The 19,793-nt window shown below is 31.8% G+C and overlaps 2 non-coding genes across 2 annotated transcripts; both read right to left on the reverse strand.

The window, feature by feature from the left end:
* Positions 1-755: 755 nt before the first annotated feature.
* On the reverse strand, positions 756-828 carry TRNAF-GAA (transfer RNA phenylalanine (anticodon GAA)). The gene has a single exon. It is a non-coding gene; the product is annotated as a tRNA-Phe (tRNA).
* A 5,364-nt stretch (positions 829-6,192) lies between these two features.
* TRNAM-CAU (transfer RNA methionine (anticodon CAU)) lies at positions 6,193-6,265 on the reverse strand. Its single transcript has one exon. It is a non-coding gene; the product is annotated as a tRNA-Met (tRNA).
* Positions 6,266-19,793: the final 13,528 nt, after the last annotated feature.

Raw genomic sequence — 19,793 nt, forward strand, 5'->3', positions numbered from 1 at the left:
CTTAACTTATAACTATACTACCAACTAGTGAGTCAAACGCGGCTTCGCCCGCTTAAAGCTGCAGTTATATTATAGCCATATTTTGTAAGATCTTTTTATCAACTTTAGACTATGTCTTAACAATTACATAAATAATGTTTAGTTTTATTGTTATTTTATTAAAATATTAAATTAATTAAATTATATTTAAATATTCATTATTACCCATTTAAAAACTTAAAAATAACAAAACAAATATTTACAGTCTGCATTTTTCGATCTAATCTGGAAAAACATGGAAAAATTATACCGTCCACTAATCTCAACTAACAAAATTTAAAAACAAACAAACAGACAAAACAAAAAAAAAACTACTATAAAGAAATAATGAAATAAATAACGAAATAAATAACGAAATAAAAGGAAAGTAATGGTATATCTCGCGAAGTCCTAAATTGATATCGGTTACAATAAACGATCGGGATGCTGTAATTACAGATCGCCTATTTAGCTCTTGATTCATCGTACGGTGTAATGAATGAGTTGAATGAACGTGTGTGATTTAAAAATACCCTCGATTTATGGACTGATATAAATGCTTTTTTATTTAAATCTTCGTTTAACCCCAAATTAGTGTTAAATGTAATCCTTTAATTCACACTATATACTGTAAATGTGTAAGAAAAAGGAATAATATTAAAAGAACTAAATAAAAAACTAAAATAAATTTCTAATTATAAAATTCAAAAGGATTGCACTTACAATGGAGATTAAATTGCCGAAACCCGGGATTGAACCAGGGACCTTTAGATCTTCAGTCTAACGCTCTCCCAACTGAGCTATTTCGGCTTGTCTTTTTTGTGTGAAATTATTAATTTTATATTTGTCAAAGTCGCGGCGTCGTGGAGTAAAGAAACAGATTGTACCGAATTAAATAATGTTATATCGCAATGTATAAAAAATTGAAAGGAAAGTGAAAAACATTATGTCTTAACACTACTCTGATATGCGAGAAAATAGTGAAGATCATATAGCATCATTTCGTATATGTAGCATTATTTCATATAGCATTATATGGAATCATTTATTTAATACAAAAAAAACGTAGTGCTAAGAGGTGGACGACACTGGTAACAGAGTTAACTCTGCCTTAACTGCTTTGATGAGACGGCTAACTGTCATCATAGCTGAACGTTTGGACGTGCACAATGCAATGCTAGTGATGTCATACGGCAGCGAAAAGTGGTTATTACAGAAGAACGAACGAAAAGGTCGGTAACGCACCTGTAGCTCATTTGGTGTTACATGGAATCGTGGTGATCTCTTAACATGGACTGACGCGTACGCTCATTTGCTTCCTCTTTTCCATAAAAAAAAGAAGAATGAAGGAAATATTAATAATGTGGAGATACGATCTATACGAAGGATATGCGGAATCAGTTTAGCTGAGTGTCCCAAGTAAAGTATAGTGTAGCGTAGTGTAAAAATCTACTATAAACGTATTTATATACACTACACTTACACTATACTTTACTTGGGACACTCAGCTAAACTGATTCCGCACTATGGTAATAGTTGTGGGTTCAATGCCGATCCCCACCCTCTAGATTATGTTCATCTTCCCATTCTGGTAGGCACAAAGAGACATGTCTCGATAATTGAATGTAACACTTCGCCCCCATCAGTCGAGACATTTTATACCCCACTGGGAACAGACTGCTCCGCAATGCAGAAAGAAGAGTTAAACTGCAAGAAAATAAGTAAAATCTACAACCTACATCTAGATACACCTATGAAATTTTTGCCCAAAGCCCAATGACTAGTAAAGCCACCATGTGGGCAGTGGGACGAGACCGCAGGTAGCTTCATTAATTGACTATTAACGTATCGTCACAAAAAGGCATAAAAGCTAAAGACAATGAAATTCTTTAAACTTGATAACTCAATTTGGTTGCAATCGCTTAACATAAGTTACAGTAGAGTCGTTAACTTTGCTATAAATATTTTTAGTATCATTTTATATATATCATAATCATTTAAATTTTGAAAATATTCTGATTTATATTCTCCAATTTACAGCATCTCTAAAGCTTTAGCATTATTTCCGCAATTATATAAACCTATTTAATAAATATAATATTACAGTATATGTGTATTTTTTTGCGACTCCATACAGGCTGTGTTCCAAAAACAGTTCATCATTGGCGGCGTCGTTTGTGAGGAAGACGAAGAATAATAATAGGTGGTGGTGCATTAACGTTATGGATCACTCTACCTACACGGTTGATTCCAGATAAGCGATTTATGTGCCAAAATTAATTTATTTAATCACTAAAGTATAAATTATAGGAATTTATATTAAAATGTGACAGTGACATTTTAATTTGTCTTTTAAAATATTATTCAAGTATTTTAGCCACTTTACATAGCTTACGGCCATTTAAATTGCGTTGTTTTAAGTATTTTCTTAAAATGTGAGGGTTGTACTATTGTCAAAATCGTTGTTCCAGACTAGTTAGAGTTGAAATTTGAAAGTGGATAACGTAATAGATTAATAATATGTATTATATGTGTGTGTACCTATAAGGACGTCGTAAAATGGCGTAACTCAACACCGCATGTTATCAGAAATTGATTTACAAATATTGTACATCTAATTAATATCTAATCTGTTTCATATTATTTAAGGTTCGTTAATTTAATATAACAAAAGGAAATTAGAAAGACAACCAACAAAATAAGACATCAATGTCTTTAAAATGTAAAATTCTCTGAGATACTATGTGCTTGTCGCCTTGAAATACGAGCATGTACTACACACAAACCTTACGTCCCAGATCACATTACCTTTTAAACTATACTAGACACAGTAGACTATGTAATACAATATATTTGTATAATAATTATTATTATTTTACATAATTTAGTTAGAATTACGTTTAAATGGACGTGAGGAGGTGGGGGAGTAGTTTTGTTTTTATTTTGGCTCGATGTCCCGCGTATAACAGCGTCGTGGGAAGAGGGAAAGTAGGGCTAAGACACTCTGTTTTCCGCTTCCGATTGAATTCAAGACAGTGTGTGTTTAGTGACGAAAATCTATATCTTATAGAGCGTGAGAATAAAAATAGTTTATTGGAATGAACCCATAACCTTCATGCAGTGCGCACTATTATTTGGTTTTGTTTTGTTTTGTTGTACCTATTATTAACATTTTATTTGTTTTATTAGCTTCCCGCTGTATCCCGCACGTAACAGTGCTTCTGTAACAATTATTGAGGTATTACGTGTTTAGTGGCGTAACTCAACGCGGCGCTTTTTGTCGTTAACAAAACTAAGAAATGAAAATATTAAATATTTCATTCCCCGAGTGAGAATCAAACCCACAGCAGTTTTGTTTATACTTTACAGTCGCATATATTTTCACTTTATTTATATTCACAGTTCTTAACATTTCTTTATTTACAACTGTTGCGTTCTAAGTGGCGGTGCTGAACGCCGCCTTTATCTAAAACTAGGCCAGACATAGACAATTAAAATGTTTATAAACTATTCATATAAAAGCTCAGTAGGCAGCGTTTTTCTAATAGCCACGTGTTGAATATCTCGGAACGGCATCCGTAACTAATCAATGCTCTTAATGACCAGATATAAATCTCTGCTTAATAACGTTTTAGGGCGGCGCCCTTAAAGGGTATAATTGGACCGTTTTAAGGGTGCAACGTCATAATAAGATGTTAAGGGAGAGCTTTTAGTGAAATTATGTTTTGCTTTTGGCAGACAATTTCTTGGTGTTTTTTTATTTAAAAATATATAAAATAAATGTTTATAGAAAAATAGAAACCATTGACAAGTTACAATTTGTATGGTAAATTAAAAATAGAAACATCTATTTTGTGTTCACCTTTGTACGAAAATTACAGTATATTCGAAACTTTTTTTTTATATTTGCATACCTACTGAGCCACTTCTTGGTATTTTTTTCCTAATATATTTTTTCCCAAAGATGTAATAGCAGAGGCTTATTAACTTATTTCATACATGAAGTACTGTAATATAAAGAAATATCAGATTTTTTAATATTCTTCTGCTTCTATCATGCCGTGCGTTCAAAAGATATGCTGTATTACTCTGCATTCATTCGCTCGTGTGTTTTCCAAACTAAAAATAATTTGAATTATACAATAAATCTTCCCTTTAAGAAACTGTGTCCAAGAACGATTTAGTTTTTGATTTATTTATACACAACCCCTTGTCCAATAAGGGGTTGTGTGATGAATACACCGAATTCTGAAGGAGCATTTAACAAAAGGTAGCAATTTTATAATCATAATGACGTTTGAAGATTAACGAAGCAGTTATAAATACTTATTATATGAGCATGAATGTTTTATTTTAAATTTATTTAATCGTATACTATTTTTTGTTACAAAATGATTGTGCCTTAAGTAGGCATAATGCCTTAATGGTCTGGTCAGGAACAATTATTATTGATATAAATATTATTTCATCATAATATATTGCATCGTTGCTTTAAGGGTTATTGAGTTATGTATATAATAAATATTTCCCCAGAACATGGCCTGAACCCTATAACTATCATTTTTAATGACATCTATGTCACGACGCCACATGATATTTTGAAAATTTTTATTCCTTAAAATAATTTTTAATTAATAAAATGAATATTTAATAAAGAATTGTATTTTGCAAAAAGTGTAACAAAACTAGCCATAGCAAATATAAGTTCACAACGCCAATAAGCCTCTGAATCTGAACGGTGGCCTTAACCGGCTTAACCCTGGCAGGTCGACGCGTGACGGAATTCGAAACAATACTCCTTCAAGTTAGTCGTTTTCTTATAGTAACTGTCAAGCTTTACTGACTGACTCGTTACTTACTTGCACTTAGAATGCTTATTTTATTTACTTAAAATCAAAATCAGCTTCACACTGTATCGCGCACACGTGTAGAGTCGCGGAACTTAACGCCGCACTTTGCTTCGACACTAGAGCGCAGTAAATCGAAATATAAATTTAAATAAATATTTCATTTATTAAAAATATTTATTTTTACCTGTTATCTGATCATCAAAGTATACACTTAGTTACATACATACACACACCTTCGAATATATATTTATTTACGCACATTAATACCGCTGAGTTTGTTATGAATTGCCTAAAGATATATATTGTTATTTATTACCAGTTTTAACAGCTTATGAGATAAATGTAAAATAAACAAAAGTAAGAGATAAAAATATTATTAAATTTGTGTCGTTTCACTTAATTTAATAAAAACTAGCGACCCGCTTTTAATTTTATATTGATATATTTTTTGTCAAATATCAAAACTGCATTTAAATTGATTAAGCCTATTATTGATTTTAGATTATTCAAGCTAATCTAGGACAAGCCAATAACAAACATAGACAAAAATTGTAAAAATCATTGTTTTGGTTTCTATTACATTCAGTTGAGTTCCGCCACTCAACGCGCGATGCCTCCAGAATTCGGCGGGATATACTTAGGGGCAAAGCTGAAAGAAAATGATATATATATATTTTAAAATATATTTTGCAGCATATGAAAATAAATTTCCTTCCGTAGTATGTACGTGAGTGCTTCATCATAGAAGTTATATGCCTACATAAAAAAGGAAAAATTATGTTATTATTCATTAGTTATTATTTTATTATTTTTAGTATCTTCAGCGTTTAGCGTTTTTTATAACATTGAAAACAACTTATTTGATTTTGTGCGACATCTAGCGGGTACTAATCAAACTACATGGATATATTAATGTCAAATCAACTAGAATCATACGGCTACCTTGAATTAGAATCTTAACGCTACCTAGTGGTTTCAATTTATTTCAATAGATGGTGCTGTATTGTATTGTTTTAATTTATCGACACTAGATGGCGCTCTGCGCTGTTTAAGACCACGGTTTAATTAAACATGCAAAATAATAATTATTATTTGGTTAATAAAATATCTTTATTTTTCATTAAATAAAATAAAAAAAATTGCAATATGAAAAAATAATAATTTTATAATGATTAAATTTAATTCCTATGGATAAGCCAATCACAAAATGTGTAGTGCTAATACTAACAAAATAAACTTTTAAAACTTTGCTTTTACTTTTTAAAATATTTTATTAGTAACAAAAATATTAATATATTATGAATAGTGAAGAAACAAAAATATATGCCCCGGGTGAGGATCGAACTCACGACCTTAAGATTATGAGACTTACGCGCTGCCTACTGCGCTACCGAGGCTTGCGTAATAAAAGCAAAAATATAATATCTAATAGAATAGTGTTATGTAATATAAAAATAAATAATATATTTTTTTATGTTCACATCACCATCTAATTATTTATTTTAATTCCAGTATATATTTTTTTAATTCTACTTACAAACCTGAAACTTATATAGAATTAGTTGTAGTAAGAACATTGTTTCAGTAGGTCTTGTTATTGACAGCTGAGGTGATCTTAAAATTAAAATAATTGAAAAATTAACTTTTCAATAATTTTTTTTATCTTACGTGAATATTGACCAGATTGAAGGATATGAACTAAACACGCATAACATAAAAAAAAAAGTATTAGATACTAATTTGGACTCAAACCCCTGCGCATTCCCTCATTATTATTAATTATTTTACTATTTAGCTAATTTAGCTTAATTAAGTAATTTTGCTTCATGCTTTGTCCCTAACATTCTGTTATCTACAACAGAAATAACGGGGTGCGAAACACTACGGTCTCTTCATACGAGTATGTACCTCTTTCGCCTCGTCCGCTGTCATCTTCCTTCAGCTCTTCAAGATTTCCTTATGTTATTTGCATGGCTCTAGTATCATTTAGTTATACAAATTATATATTTTTTTATTATATATTTTTATATTAATACAACCTACTTCAACAAGTTAAATCCCTTCACGCGTTAGCGGAGCCCTCAAACTTTACTAATCGATGTCTAAAACGTCATTATAAACGAATAAAATCTCTCAGGAGTTGTAAATTTTGTGTCGTTTTTAGGCTTGTTTTAACCCTTCGCTGGTGAATATTTAAAAAGTCGTTGGGAACATTTTAATTGGGCAATCCTGTAAGGATTAAATTATCAAGACACCTAGTTACGGCACCTTTACAAAGTTAATGAATTAATCGTGGTTCCTTTACCTTAAGTAAACCAGTTGGTCCATAATAAGACGTTTACAGAATATTTTTTATACTGACTTTTTTTTATGAGTGCTTTGTGTGATATCATAAAACCGGGTTAGGCAGAGAACCAAGTTTCAACACATTCTATTCTCCTTTGTCCGTCTGAATTCGAATCATTAAATATTATAATTTATATTTATTATATTCTGTTAATTAATAATTAACTTATTTACAAGTTACAACTAACTAAAATATTTTTTTTAAGCTAGGCACATTTCAAATCACTTCCATTACAACTCTTCGCGCAGGGTCGGTCACTTCTGCAACTTTTTTAATTTAACTGAATTTCGTATCGAAGCGGCTAAAATGTTTACTCGCGAAGGGGGAATTTTAACTTTATTTTTTGACTTTTTGTATGTTAATTTTTTACGGGGGAACCCCCTGAGACCGATTCGGGATTTGAGACACGGCGAAGTTTAAAAGTTGTAAGAGTTTGTTAAAAGACACTTTTACAATGGGTTAAGCTTACACAACGAAGCGCGCTATGCATAATTTTATAGCTCTCTTTTTAAAAAAGCCCCAGTACTTTTGTATGGCACAGTATAAATTTGACTTTGAACTTTTAATCACATGTCAACATTTACATGTGAATTTCTTTTTTAATGTTTTAGTTACTTACTTCTAACTTCACGCTCTATCCCATAGCGGGGTAGACTGAGGGAACTTAGTGTTATGACAAGACGTTCCCATGAAGACACTTTCGTTCCGCATTTTCGGTAGAATTCGGAAGTTACATGTTGAATGCCGGAATTTATCGTCTGGCGTTACCAGAGGGAAGAAATAAAAATAATAAATATTTAATTTATTTGAGTGGAAATAGAACCCACAACCTGTCGCTTCATATATTTTTTGTAATATAGGATTATAGAAGATTAAATTCTAGTGGGGGAGCGGTGAGCGCATAATTTTTAAAAATAGGTCAGTTGTATCTTCTAGGCCAGTGTGTAACATCGTAGACCGCATAATCAGGCTTGCTATTGATTTTTTTATACATCTTTTAAAAAAATATATATTTACTGTTATAGAAAAAAATATTTACATAACAAAAGCTAATACTATAAAAGAGTATCCTTTAATCCAAGAAACAGTCTACATTTACTCTCACTCCATACTTAAACTTGCAAATAAAGTATTCCGTATCACCTTACCCGTGCCGCGCGACAATATTTCCTACGTAACATTAAAATTTATCACTACACAGAGAGTTTACGCGAAAGCCTGGTGATAAAATAAAATGACAGTTGTTTAGTATTGGCCCGGGAATATTGTTTGTACTATGTAGAAATTGAAAGGTATGGGGCGCTCGAGACCGGTTTTATTTATGATAGAAAATGGGTTTTGGATTGCTATGAGTGGTAACGTGGTAGCCTGTATGACATAGTGAATTGAATGTGTTGCTTTTACAATTTTGTTTTAAGATGATTTTTTTGTATTCGATAAATTATTGATTAAGTATTGATTAAAAATTTCCTTTTTTTCAGCTTCACGGTGCATTCCCCATGTAGCAGGATAGGCAGATGGGGCCCAGTGTTAAGAAGTTCCCCACTTTTCTCCGAATTCTGGATGCACAAACTGTCGCGGTTATAGTTACTGGATGTTTCCCCGTGCCACAAATGGCCTCGATGATTAAAAATTAATTTTGAAAGATATAGCTCTGTAGGTATATAACAACCTACAACAAGAAGCTAGAGAGTAAGCAAAATAGCTACCTTCTTATCTTGTCCAGAATATGTAACTTCAATTAAATTAAATTAATAAAATAAATATAAAACAATATTAATGAAATATATATATTATATATTTGATATTTCTTCCATTTTTCACATGGGATTATATTTTAAATTACTGTCATTATTCCGTTCTGGTACTTAAGGTGCAGTTCGCTTAACACACATGTCTCGAGGATTGAGCGAAAAGTGGGGAGAATGTCGTGACACTGGTTTTGCTATGTTTACCCTGCTTCTGTATTTAAGTCTATCCCAAAAACTGCCTTTTATTTCGATATGTATCTCTGTCTACAAAGAAATACAAATTAAAATACACTACATAATATAAAAATAGGTGTAACATAAACAAACACTACGTTACAGAGATTTTACTGTCGAACACCGAATAAAGGGGTGGTTGCGGCGGTTTATGTGGTCCGGATGAGGCGTCCGACGCGTCCGGAGTCCACTCGGATTACTTTTATATCTCCCACCAAATAATAGCACATAAAACTTGTGTGAAAAACACTAGTTACAGCTTACTAGCTGAGATGGTGTACGGTTAGCAAGAAAATGTTGATTATTTGTGTTATTAAATTACTATAATTTGCGAAAAGAAACCAAAGAAAAAAACTAAAAAAAAATGCTTACATTATGAGTGTGGTTCCTAAGGAAATGGTTTACTTCGATACTGTTATTCTAGTATTCTACAAAACATAAAATTATTATTATTGGTCCATGAACTCTTTTACTAAATGAAAACGAGAATGGACGTAATGGATGGTAGAAGCCAATGCTGTGCTTAGTCTTACCAGAGCAAGAAAAGTAAAATATAACAAACGTATACATATTCAAATTAATATACAGTAATATATTCAAATTGATAATTTTTACATTAAAAAGACTCAACACAATGGAAAAGTTTTTTTTTTTTACTACCAGTACACTGTAATTCGTAATTCAGGCTAAGCAATAGGGGTGAAGTAGCGCTTATAAAAATGTCCGAATAAAATATAGTAGCCATCCACTGTACAAGTTATATTGTAATAAACTTTACTGTTATTACAAAAACATTGTTTTATATTATTTTCTTTTTACAAGGAGAGATAGAAATTAGGTGTCTCCTATGTAACTACAGATACCTAGGTTTTAGAAGAGCTGTGACTACTTTTTTCTTAAATCGACATATTTATCGCTTAAGATATATTGGATAATTATTAATTGTGTGAACTAATGTAGCATCATTGTTTCTATTTCAAAACAATCTAAATAAATTAAAATAGTAAGATTTTTCAATAAGCTATTATATTCAATGATCGAAAACAAAATACTGCCACATCTCTCCTATCATCTATAATTGATATTAAATTGAGCATCAGATATTAGGCAATACCTATGAGCAGAGTCTTGTTCAATTTGCTGTTTCAGGTTTCATCTTCAAGGCAAACCAAGCCTCTTCTTTTGCCTCTTCAACGTTATCATCCCTTTTCTTCTTTTGTTTAACCTTATGGGCTTTTGTGTAGGTTTTTCTTTTCTTCTTTGCATTAGCGACAAACAGCTCTTTCTTTCATAGTAGACGAGTTTGTAATAACAGTAGATTTTATGTTCCTTCTTTTTTTAATTGGCTGTTTTTCATCGGTGGAGTCTTTGACCTAATCTAGTTATGGTGGTCTGTTCTGTTGATGAATGTACCAGGTATCTAGAATAATATAAACAGCGTGACGCTAAAAAAACTTATCTTCTTTACTAAAGTTTGCTTTAAAACACCAGTAAGATTTAACTAAGATCCTTGTAACTAATTAAAAATACAATGAGCACCTTATTATTACACTTGCTAATGCCATAACACGGGCAAACAGCTCCAGGCCATCGCATCCCCACCTCACCGGCTACGACGTTACAAAAGACTTTACGCCTCATACAACATTTAAGAATTAATCGCAGTCTACTTTATACACTTGCCAACACTTTATCCAGTGTCTTTATTATATACGGTATAAGGGTGGTTTTTAAGGGAAAATAGCGAAATTGTACGACGGCCGTTACTTGCTACGACGCAGGACTTAAAGAAGTATCGCTCATCGTAAAAACTTTGTACGCCGTAAACTATGAAAATTAAATTAGGAGCAGATTGTAGGGGCTGTATACATTTTCATGGCAATCAAGATGAATGTAAAAGTGTTTAAGTATTGTGCTATAAGCTGGAACTGCTGATAATAAATTGTTATGAGTGAGCGTGGTTCATATTTGATTTTGAGACATCAAGACATTTGTAATATATTTTTTTGTTAATGGATAATGACACTTTTCTATTTATACACAAACATATATATTTTCTGTTCTGCTTCTGATTTATATTTCTTTCAAACTATACTATTATTTTTTAGTGTCTGGAATTCTTTTTCATTCTTCTTCGAGCTTAGCTGTTTTATTTATTTCATATGACGACCACGAATTCTTATTATAATATAATAAATATGATGAAAGTATCCATGGACCATTTCTACAATTCCTTCAACATTCGGAGTTGTGATAACGATCCTTCAAAACAGCGACCCTCAGTGTGTCATCTGAAATATAATATATTACAGGAGCCGGCCCATCCCTGAGGAGACCCTGTTAATTACAAGTACAAGTCGCGTCCCGGAGAGGGAAACCTTTTAATATTTTGTTTATCTCGTAGTATTATTTTCGTATTGGTACTTTAGAGTGCGTAGTAGTTTGCAATTTTATTAGTAGGTCGTTTTTTAGTTTTTATTAAATAATAATTATTTTGGGATTATTTTGTAGTTACGAATGAGCAATGAGCGCGAGTACAATTTCTATTAGGTAGATTAATTCTTCTTACTCGTTATTATAATAGTAGTAATTATTTTTTGTTATTTAATTGCTCAATCTGCTGCAATTCACTGCTGCATCATTGCACTGCACTGCTAGCAATGTACCTAATATCTATACATAAAAAACTGATCGCAAAAAATATAACTAAAAATAAATTAATAAATAAAATCTAAAAAATGCTGTCTGTACATAGAAGATATAATTATAAGAAAAATATTTTTTATTAATTCCCCGAACATTAGTTATTTAATTTAAAAAAAAAGATTTTTTAAAGTTTGTCTGTTTGTCTGTGTGTTTGTTCAGGCTAATCTCAGAAACGGCTTAACAAAAAGTGCAGTTTCCGCTATTGTAGTTTGTATTAATTGGTACATAAAATTATATCGATTTGAAATATTTTTGTTGAACAAAATTACTTTAAGATAACTTCATCATCATCGACTAAGATTTTAGATTTATTTAATGTATAGATATTTTTTAAATGATAATGTGATTAGTACACGAAGGTAATAAAGATTATTAAATATATAGTTCAAGCGGGGAAAGCCGCAAGCGGAGGGAGATATTGGTAAAATTTTTTATTCTCTCAAGAAATAAAAAAATATCAGAGCTCAGGACAATAAGGGCCTTGCAAAGTTAAAATTATTGCTATTTAGAGAAGTAATTTAATTTTTTCATTCCACCTTGTATTTTTAAGCGATGTTGTTATACGACATTTGAACTTTTACTTGAAATACCGCCACGAGGGATATTTTGCCTCGTTTCAGTACGAAAATTAAATTTAAATCCCCTCACATTTTTACCGCCCTCCAAATTATTTGACGCAATAAGTTTCTTTTTTGACGGTGTGCTGTGTTATTTAATTTGCCGAGGTCAGATTCCTTGAGGACGTTCTGCTTGTTAGAGTGCCCCTCTTTTATATCGAGTATAATGTCTTATATTGATATTATGTGAACAAAATCCTATACCTTTTTAAGTCTACGTAATTTTTTGGGTGAATTTTAAAATATCAAAATATTAAATAGACAAAAAAACATAATTGAGACTTAATTATCACAATAAAGAACGTATATTAACTACTCCATTATTTTAGGTAACAGTTAGTTAAGTGAAAGTTAGTTTTCAACAAACTTTAATAAATGATGATAATAATATGTTGTTATTTTCGAAATTATATTAAATTAGAACAAAGTACATCTTCAATATTCTTTATTCAAGCATTCACTTGCAAAGTTGCTTGAGGGGGTAACTGAAGGTTAGAAGCCTACCAGGGCGCGCCGCCACTTGTCAAGCTCATAATATTTTATTGAATAACCAAATAAACCTTACCTGTTTCGAAAATTTCTGTCGTTTTCTGAATTTTATTAAAAGATTTTGTTTTGAAAGATTATTCTTTTGTGTTTTGAAAGTATATTTTTCAGCATACTTATAGGTATATACCTACATATTTATGGGTTATGTTTATATAGATTTGGTAAAATGGTATATAAAATATTATTTATCCATTTTCGTTATAGATATGAAAACAAAAACACATATATTGGACATTTTTATGGTTTTTACGTTAGACCTTACATCTATGTATTGTAAAAAAAATTATACCACCATTATAATTTGTTACAAAATCTGAGCCGTAGAGCTAAGTACTGGGCTCCACCAAACCATACAACATAAGGCATTACTCTCACACATAGCTATTAATATTCATAATACAATTTAACGTAGCGAGGTTAATTTCACCTAAATATGTAAATTATCATGAGCCGACCACCGTTAATTCAGAGATGTCAGTTTGTAAATATTTCTCTCTCTTTTCCGCTAAAAGGTTTTTTCCAAGTGTGATAAGGAGAGATGATGTGTATATTATGAATAAGGTGGTAGGGAAAATTTTAACGGCGCCTATGAGGGTTGTGAATGTTGAAATAACTTTCAAATATTGTCGCGAGGTGGACGGAAAGTTTGGCTCCTAGGGGATGTTGTCCTCGTCTCTGCTTATAAATGAAATGCATATCATATTTTAAAATACGATACAATGTGACCCTTTGTAATGGTGAGGTATGAAAGTTTAAGTTAAAATTTTTGTTTCTCTTTTTTTATTTTTTATTTATGTGTTTAAAGTATAGGTATATTAGTTTCTTGCGATAGTTAAGGAAGTTATTTATTTTCCAATAAAAAATCGTAATCTAATACCTTTTCAAAAATTTAGTCCAAATCGCAATAAAGGAACGCAAAACGCAAAAAAGGCAATTCGTCGTGGATAAAGTAATTAAAATGCTCGATTCCATCTAAACGAAGTTAATCTGGTAAATTGCGAATCGCTAGTCCATAAAACATAATTAAAAACCCGAACGGGAAAAAAAAAGGCGCGAGGTATCGCGTCATCAATCCCAGAATTATTTCATTTGCGTATTAAAATCCTCGTTTTGTTGCCATCCATTATTCCTTCGAGCGTTAATTACGACTGCCTGCTGTACCGAAGGTTTAGAAAGAATTGTTTTGATTTTATTTTGAACTTAGTGTATCTATAAATATTTTATACATTAAAATTCTGAATTATAATATTATACCTAAAGCCTTTTCTATCTCAAAAGAATAGCTCACGTTACAGTACCTACCTAACCATTTTTACACTGGCTCAGTTAAATTAAAAATTTTATATGGATATTGAATTTGGCAGAATTATTTTCTTTCTCTGGTAAGTATTTCATTGATTCAGGAGAAAAGTGGAGGAAGAAGTATTTTGACAGATTATATATATTTTGATAAATTCACTCTCCTATTCTGCAATATGACGAATGCAGCGTGAAGGTGGAAACAACATATAACAAAGACATAGATATGATAGTAAATATATAATTTAAAATGAAAATAAATTAAAAACGATAAGTTCAATGCACATGCATCAACTAGGTGCATTTAACAAAATGATAAATGTCTAGACTCCCTCTGTTACAGTAAACGTAGGGTTAGACCTAACGTGTGTATTATGAAACGACTGTAATCATCGCAGTGATTATAATTTCATTAACTTAATGACGAAACGTCATCATTATTTTTCCATATTATTTATGTCGATATTTTGTATATATATTTTTTATGATATGACTATAATATAATAAAATTAAGCGGGTGAAGCCGTATTAAGGTCCCTAGTATGTTTTTCGATATGAAATTATACAACGGAGATGAATTGAAACTAGCCTATATTTTTTAGACAATTATGTTTGTACTTTTTTTATTTTACGCAGTATGCCTCACTCAGGCATTGAGAATTTGAGAACCCAGTGTTAAGATACTTCCATTCCCCACTTTCCGAAGAGAGGGAAGAAATCAAAATTTAAATCAAGACTCACCCTGAGTGGAGTGATGAAACGAAGTTCTTTCTGGCTACCTTATCATATGGAGTAGATTTATGATGCTCTAAAGACAATATACCAATAGTGTCTACTAATGGGTTAAATATATGTAACTCTAGGATACTTGGCAGCTCTGACCTCACACGGACGGACAGACAGATTGACGTCGACCGATATAGAATTTATGTGCTGTCGGCTGCAGGGTGAAGGCGGCTGAAATGTTGCATGGACATACAGATTAGAGAGCCCATGTATTTTGCATTATGCTTCTAATGGATAATTTTCACGGTGGACTGTTGGCTCTGAGTGACGCCTCTAATCCAAATGAGGCAATTGTCAAAATAACTGGAAATTTTATATAATAATTGATTATATTTCAAGTTCAAAGCTTATATTACTAGATCATAAGCTTTAAATATCTTATACTAAAAATTAGGATTAGCAAAAAATTAAAAAAAATAATAATAATAAATTAATTAAAAAAAAATTAGGATTATTTACAGTAAAATTATTCTCACTACAAGTTATTTTAATTGTAAACCACATTGTATTCTATATAAACTAATGTTTTATTAGAAATCAGGGAGCCAAAACGTAGGTGTAAATGAAGCAGCTACGTGTAAAAGCGTGATAAGAGATACGTGACAGGCTTAGTTAATGGTAACAACTAATTTGTTGTCCGTACTAAGGTACAGAAAACAAGTTACTTATTTTTAGGAACAAAAATACTTTATAAATAATATTTGGGCTTATTAAAGAAATACGACATATAATTTCCGAAGAAAATTAGTAAAATAAATTAGAAGATACGGATCTATAGCAAAAATATACAATCATTTTGCACTTTATATTACTTTTTGAAAAATAAAATATGATTAAATAGAAAACTACAGTTCTTGAAAAGTTTTTTTAAGTCCGAAACGAGCTTAACCTTAACTTAGCCCGAACTTAGCCCGAAATCCGTGTTCAGCCGGAGAATCATTTGAACCTACCGTTAATCTTAGGAAAATCTTAAACGCCAAAAATGTAAATAGTTAAAATAACTAACAATTTAACACTACCATTTAACAGAACTAATCACGGCCACAATGATCAAGTTAGCGCATGACACTAGCATATGTCCAATTAAACACGTCAAACGTGAATCAGTGGCGCGTGACACGATTAGGCGATACGTGACGACGGTGACTAACCAGCGTTTACACATATATGAGTACTTATATGTATGTATATGATGAATAAATAAATAAAGGCTTGTTTTCTTGTTGTTTTTTTAAATCTAGATTTTACATGTATATTTTTTTTGGGGTAAGACGAGGAGACTCCTACATCTGGAGGAAGAGCTACAGGTGCGTTGCCGCAGGCAGGCCATTCTACGGTTGTGTGGCACAGTAGTGGAGTGCCACATATCTAGATGATGAGGGTGACATTTGAGCTTATCCTATATCCTATATTTATCCTGTGCGGCTAAAAGACTTCTTTCTGCTCTCTAGTAAGCTAAGCTGCTAAACAAGAACGGGACAGGCTTCTCCCGATCAACATGTAATGTATCGGAATTATGCAGAAAGAGGAGAATGACATATTTCTGTAGGGAATGTCTACCCTGCTATATACAAGACTAGCGGCCCGCTCGCGGTTTCACCCGCGTGAACTATGTTATTATTAATTTCTGTCTCCATGACTATGTCCTAGTGACGTCTATGCAAAATATGAGACTCCTAGCATTTGTAGTAACGAAGTTTCATACAAACTTTCGACCCCAAAAACAACCTCTTAGAAGTGGAATATTGCAAATTCCCGTCTTAGCGAGCACCTACGTCCTATAAATAACTCCTATGCAAAATTTGAGATTCCTAGCACATGTAGTTTCGAGTGAGTGACCTTTCGATTTTATATATATAGATAAGATAAGAATTATCATATAGCTGATATTTTCTTATATAAATCAACTATAATTGCTCCAATAAATCACATATCTATTTATTTAAGTTTGTCTAAGCATTAATTTCTAAAAAAATTAATATGTAAAAATATAAACATAATTAATACATGTATTAACTGTAAGAAACTATAGCAATAATAAGATATTCAGAATATCCACAATAGTGTTTGAGTCTGGAGCAATTCCCCGCCGTCGTAACGTCTAATTCTCGTCGACTTACACACATCAGCGTTTTCGATATCGCGTTGTACCCCCTTAACTTATAGACTAGCTAGTAATAGAGAAGCTTTTTATAAATATATTTTTATAATATGTTTTAAAGTTTAAGATTGAAGACTCATAACTTTTGTAATATTATCTATATATAGTATGTAGCGTATTAGTAAAAAAAAATATTAAAAACTAAATATTTTCATCACAACTTTAATTAATTGTAATTGATCTCTAATAATTAATAATAATAACCAAGCCTAATTAAGTGCAATATTTTAAAAATATATAAAAATTATAAGTACCCTACATTAGTTTTCACCACTCAACAAACACAGAATTGACGCCATATTGTTTCTGCCTACGCCGCTATACACGAAAGACGAGCACAAAGCGATTAGATATAGTATAAATTTTTTTTTCCTGCTATTGTAAGGCAATACGGGGCGTTGGGTTCCGCCACAAACAAGAAAAGTTTTGAAAATAGACAAAAACTCAACCGCTTTTTTTTGAGTTTTACTTTATATCCCGCTATAGATATACATGATAGGCAGAGAGAAAAAATGTACTATGGTAACAAATGTTTTGTAACACCAATGATCTGTCTGCCTATCCTGCTATGTGGAAAATAACTTGCAAGTAAAAAAAAATAAATACAACATCTATCCCGCAATTACTCTACACAATCCCGCTTTTTCCATTTGCACGGAAACACAAATATTGCAAACTAAACGGAGGCCAGCACTACTAGTATTTACAATTGGGGGCATCCCCTGCGTCCGTCAGGGCACATTCGGCCCGTCGTTATCTCGCCTATGTTTATATTGGCGCTTGCCACTGCGTTACCTTTTTATTGCTCCAATACACGTCTTATTGCGGTTAATGTTGGAATTTGTAATCTTTACTTCCGGTTTGTTTTGTTTTAAATGGTTATTAAGTTTGTATATATATTTTAAAAGTTTTAGCTTTAAAAATTTGGGTGTATTATAAATTTGAATATTGTTTAGTGATATAGTAAGTTTTTTTCTACAATTTTATAGCTTAAATCTAAACTACGATCTTAGTATCAAATACTATCAAGATTTATGCAAAAATGTCTAGGGAGGCCAGTAGTCATGTCACCGCAGTCGTCGTCGTAAACGTAACATGTTTTGGGTTCGATTTTCACTCGAGTAAATGAAATAAAATAATTTCATTTTCTCGCTCTGGTAACAAGTTTTGTCACTCAACATAGTGTCTCAATGGGAACGGACTATCTCAACACTGGGTTACTAGGAATACTCAATTCTGTTTGTACACAGTTCAAAATTTATATTTTCATAAAATAAATAAAAAAAACAAATCCTAGAACATAACAAAAGATTATCTCCTTAGAAAACATAATAATATTTAACACAACGACTGCTAAGCCAGCACTAGCGAATAGTAAATGCAGTTAAGGCTGTAGTTTTGTATTACAGTGCTACTCAGACGACACCCGCAGTCAGACAGCCGCAGCGCCTTGAGAGTTCACGCTCCATTATCGGCCCGAGATAGGGTAACTGTCACTATTGTCGCACTTAAAGCATACAAATATATAGAAATATATTTGTATTTTGTATTAGGTGAAAATTTGAATATTTTATATTTTATTTTGCTATTATTATGTTGTTTATTTTAGTGATGAAATATCAGAGATAACAATTTTCAATCAAATAGAGTTTATTAGTTTAGTTGTTACTCTTTTAATGAGGTTTAAGCAAAAAGTATATTTTTGTTTCTACGTATATAGCCATTAATTTTATTATTAATCTGTGTAATTAAAAAATAATAATTGATTTGATTTAATTGTAAACTCTAATTAAAATTCATTCTAGAAAATATTTAATGTTTTCATTTCAGTTTCTAAATGAAACGTATATAGTCGTATTTCTCGCTGTTTAATACATCAAATAATATAATAATGCAGTATAGATCTATAATAATTAATTAATTACAGGTATAGGTAGCCGCGCCCGGGTTGCGTCGTGGCTCGTGGCACCTACATGTAACTAGCGCGCAACAGTGGATTTCCCTAGAGGAGCTCGTTCAGCGGTGGGTCATAGATAAGTTAACGGAAAGATATAATTAAGGAGGCAAGGAAAATCTAGAAAGAAAAATTCACCCAATTTATTGATGCTTTGTTAATACAAAGTGTGTATTGTTAATAATAAGAATAGAAGAAACCTTGACAAAGTGCAGCTTTGTCTATCTGTTTACGATCAACATCGAGCTTTCTCTATCAGAGATGGAAAATGAAAATATTTCACACCCTCGATTAGTGGTCGAATCCACTACATTTACAGTTCAGACGCTGTCCTACTGCACTATGATCTTTTACAAAGGACATAATATCTTTTTTGTCTCTTTTTATACAGCTTCACGCTATATCTCGCATGTAGCACAGTAGGCAGAAGAAACCTAGCGTTAAACTCCAGCGCCCTCCACTATCCACTTTCCGCTGAATTCTGGAGGTATTGCGTGTGGCAGACCTCGTTGCCTGGCACC

This window comes from Heliconius melpomene, chromosome 18 (genome assembly GCF_056956725.1).
Source record: "Heliconius melpomene rosina isolate 202511_hmr_F chromosome 18, ASM5695672v1, whole genome shotgun sequence".
NCBI classification, from domain to species: domain Eukaryota; kingdom Metazoa; phylum Arthropoda; class Insecta; order Lepidoptera; family Nymphalidae; genus Heliconius; species Heliconius melpomene.